This window comes from Amblyomma americanum, chromosome 1 (genome assembly GCF_052857255.1).
Source record: "Amblyomma americanum isolate KBUSLIRL-KWMA chromosome 1, ASM5285725v1, whole genome shotgun sequence".
NCBI lineage: Eukaryota > Metazoa > Arthropoda > Arachnida > Ixodida > Ixodidae > Amblyomma > Amblyomma americanum.
In genome coordinates, this window is record NC_135497.1 from 245657623 (window position 1) to 245662055 (window position 4433).

At 47.5% G+C, this 4433-nt stretch overlaps 1 pseudogene; it reads right to left on the reverse strand.

Annotated features, from left to right (window-relative positions):
• Nucleotides 1-396: 396 nt before the first annotated feature.
• LOC144116448 (uncharacterized) lies at nt 397-1864 on the reverse strand (annotated as a pseudogene).
• Nucleotides 1865-4433: the final 2569 nt, after the last annotated feature.

Sequence of the window (4433 nt, forward strand, 5' to 3'; positions counted from 1 at the left end):
TCCATTCTCACAGCATCTACAGCAGCGCAAATATCTTGTCCGAAAAAGAATGACCGTGACTAGCTTTGTTCAGGAGCTGTACGGGCTACACAGTTCGCATCGATCTAAAGAACCAGGACGCTCAGCAGGTTCTCTCTTATTCATAAAACACGGCCAACAAGAAAAGTGCGTAACCAATTCATCAAACGCCCTTTTCAGACTGACCGGCGCACTTGAAGTTTGATGCAACCGGTAAAACAGTGCGGCCTCAAATACGCCGGCGCGATCGAAAAATGTCTCCAGCTTTGCAGGTTCCTAGTTTGCACAACAGGTATTTTAATCTGAGGCTTGCGTTGCTTACCCGCAGTAGTCGCTCGGCGTGACAACCGTGGGGCTGGTCACCCTAAGCCGGTTCAGCTACCCCTGCTGCTGCTGCTGTAGTGCGCTCGAGGCCGCGTATCCGCGCACTTTGCCCATGATCTTGAACTTCCCCTTTACTTCCTGCAGCAGGCCTGACTGCAGCACGCCGGAGTTGGTGCCCAGGAAGGCGGCGCCGTTGCCGCGGGCCTGGTTGTAGAAGTACGTCCGCTCGAAGCCCTCCTCGACCTGCTGGCCCTGGGTCTGCCGGAAGCCGCCGCACTCGCAGAACTGGCCGCCGCCGCCTCCGAGCAGAGGGCCGCCATCCGCAACCAAGGGAACGCCTACAGCGGGGCTTCCGCCGGCCGTGCTTCCCTCTGCCCTGGCCGTGACCCTGGCCTCTCCCGCAACCGAGGCCCTTGCCCTGGCCTTGGCCGCTCGTGTTGCACACTGCCAGCGCCAGCAGCAGCAACAAAGTTGTCGCCTGTTCCGGATGAGAGAGCAGAACAGGGCGGGCGGTCTCTCAGTCTCACAAGTCGCATGTGGAGCGGCAATCGCCTCTAAGAATGCCTTTCCGGTTTACTCGTCGACGTCTGCCCCAGGACGAGGCATTGTTGGGGCATGCGACACAGCCGCAGTGATACAACTCGCAAATTTATGCAGTTGGCCACAAAATGAAATTGCGTATAGTGTTTGGGTAAGGGGCTCATATCTCATGAACGTGCTGATTTTTTATAGCGTTTGCTTCGTCCATCCCGTCTGTTGCAGTCTCCATCTCTCTATGTCTGTATATCAACAGCACTTCACTGACTGATTGTTATTGCATGACAAGAACGCCGCTTGGAAAATCACAACGATAGTAATTCCAGCTGGTGAATCCCCGTTCTGCACCTCAGGAATGCTATATACGTATACGTGTGTGCGCGTGTGTGTGTGTGTGTGTGTGTGCGCGCGCGTGTGTGTGTGTGTGTGACTATTACACTTAGGCTATTTGTTGCAAATAGACACTTGTAGCCTGCCGTTTCTAATAGCCATTGCCATATCAGTTTTCAGAATTACGAAAACGCGGTCACCCTCGCCGCTCTGGCTAATGAAAATTTGTATTTTTGCTTTGTCTACATGCTTGCAGCCGATGCAGCCAATGCAGCGCATGTATTTTCGCACGATCAAAAGACACGGCAGCTGCAGAGGGCGGCGTTGAAGGCCCGAGGGAAGCGTATACAGTCCCCGTTCCGTTCTCTGTTTCGGTATCGCTTGCAGTGCCTTATCTCCCATTGAAAACAGTATTAAGTATGGGCCACGGGCAGGCGCCCAAAGACTTAACTCTTGGACGATTAGAAGGGGTTATAATGGGCGCATCATAAAATAAGACGGAGTCCAGCACGCCCCCGCCCGTGCCCACACTTCCAGTGGTCTTCCTTTTCCTCGCTGGCCGAACTGCGAAGACGATGAAAAGGGTTCAACTAGAGTCACTAAATAAAACTTCGAGTACCGACACTGTAGCCCGTCGGTAAGCAGGGGCGGCCATTTTGGTGTTTATCATTGTTGTCAGATTGCCGCTTCTGCAACTTCGCCGCTAACTTCTGCCCAACCATATCGTAATCAACGCTGCTAGCCATCCTGACGCTGCTGCGGGAATCGTGCGGCTTGGAACCGCTCAGATGCAAAGGGTACAGCCGTTACCATCAGTTTATGCTTTCGTCGTGGAGAGACACTCCTTGCATTATGAGCTGAAATATTCCAGGTCATTGTTGATTATTCTGGGGAAATTTTTCTTGACTCTGCACAATCGGCGTTGCACTGTTCGTATGCTTTATTATATATCGCTATAGGCGATCGCCTCCTCAGTAGAGGCTGTTGCTATAACACTTCATGGGTTGAATTTTAAACTTGCTTTTGTTTCCTAGGAGCTAATGTGTCAACAATGCGGGAGTGTTGCTAATGGCTCAATTTAGGAAGCGGTCGAGTGCAATGCAACTACGGGTATCTTCGCGATGACTCCAAAATTTTACAGGAGAAATATACGTGCGCTCCGGCTGAGCAATTCACGGTGATTAAGGCAAGGGTAACCCCGCTGGAGGTAAAATAACGCTGGGAGCGCTGGTGACTGCTTCAAACAGTGGCTTAATCTTGAAGCGAACGGCAGCGAACCGTCTGCACGCGTATTCTCAACATGTAGCCGGTGTTACTCGATGGTCAGTACGCTTCCTGAGCACAGTAATCACTATAATTATGTGAAACTTTGGGAGCTGGTTACAGGTAATGGCATTATCGTGCGATACACTAACGCGGGCATTCGATTTTCAGCGTCGGTTTTCGTGCATGCACCTGCTCGCCGGCTGAATTTTGGGAAGCACATAGCGTGCTTCTGCTAGTCATAACTTGAAAAACCTTGCCACCCGACCGCAAATGCTTTCAAATGTGGGGAAAAATTGCTTATTGAAAGTACGGAAAGGAACACAGCTCAGCACGCGCTGGACCAGCCACATGCTTTGGATTTTATTTTTCGGGAGAAAGAGACAGCGAATTGTAAAGTGCATGCTTCACTGATAGTGGTTCTGGGCAGTATCCATACACGTATTTCATTCCACATTGATTGAAAGAACCGCAAGGAAATTATGGGAAACCCTAACATCTGGTGCTGGATTACCTCACTTAGGAATACTGGAAATAAAGTGCGGTATACTATTTCATAATAACAATGATGATGTGCTATTTAGCTTGAGTCTAGCTTGAATAGTTTATCTAGTTTGTAACACAGTGGAACTAACCAAAAAACTCGACACTGAGACTCAACTCTATAAAAAATAACCACTTTCAGGAGCCAAAAGCACTTACCGCGTGAAAGCAGCGCTATGAAGTCAACATCCCAACAGAATATTTTTATTCACGAGATAACACCTTATATAAAATACAAATTCAGTCAGTGTTAAAAACAATGTGGACAAATGACAGCATGAACAATGTGAAGCCTTTTGAGAACACTGCAGCTGCTACACAACCAATGCTTCATATAGTTCGAGATTACATGAACTAAAATAGCATCAGATGAAACCAAACTTCTTCATGTAAAAAAAAGCAATTTTATACTTTTGCATGACAAAGAAAAAAATGATTGTCATACGAACAGGCAACTACTGCCTTTTTATTCCACTGCTGAACTTAAGACTATAGCAAGGACATCATTGCAATATCACTTGTGTGCGTGCACACGCACACAGACACACACACACGCACACAAAGTGACCAGGCGTTTGGGAGAATATCAGTAAATACACTGCCAAGGTAACACATGGAAAAATTTTGTGCGGGCACATGCACACATAAAAAAGGCCATGTTACATTTGAAAATATGTAAACACATGGCTGAAGTCACATCATGCTGCGGATCTAGGAAAACAGGCCTTTCAAGAATATGATCGCAACGAAAAAGAGGGTCATTCAACTAAAATATAAAATCCATAAAAACAATCAGCCACAACCGCCGCAAGTCATAATATAGACTAGGTCAACAGTCATCAGAGCAATTCTAGGTGGCGCATAATAAATCCTCCATTTCTTCACAAAAAATTCAGACCAGCATAAACATGAAGAAAGACTATTCCACTCCGTGACAGTTCCAGAAGAGAACTGCAATTAAACCTATTGGCTCATGCAAAAATTGGGGCTAATAAATGCTCGCGTACACGTGTTGTTTTAGTACAGGCCAATTCGATACAATTAGGAATATCTGCTTTCAAAATGTTAGAGATGTAACCGTGAAGAAGTACGAGACAGCTAACTTTTCTTCTTATTGCTAGAGGCTGTTAATTACTGTTTTCAGTTAATGCATTAGGAGAATCTGTCCAATATTTTTTGCTGTCTGCACTCCACTTGTGCGACGTTCTGTTTATTATGCGCATCCCACACTGCTTCCGCATGTTAAAGCAGAAGCCTCTAATCGCTCATTGTCAAGGTCATCTGCTGTTAGCAGAAACTGTCACAGCTTTCCGGCCTCCTGACTGGTCTCCTCTCTGTTGTGACGTCACTGATTGAGGTTGCCTCCCGATTCGGCACTGTGTGGCCTGACGTCACCGTCTGCTTGGGTGTGGTGTGGC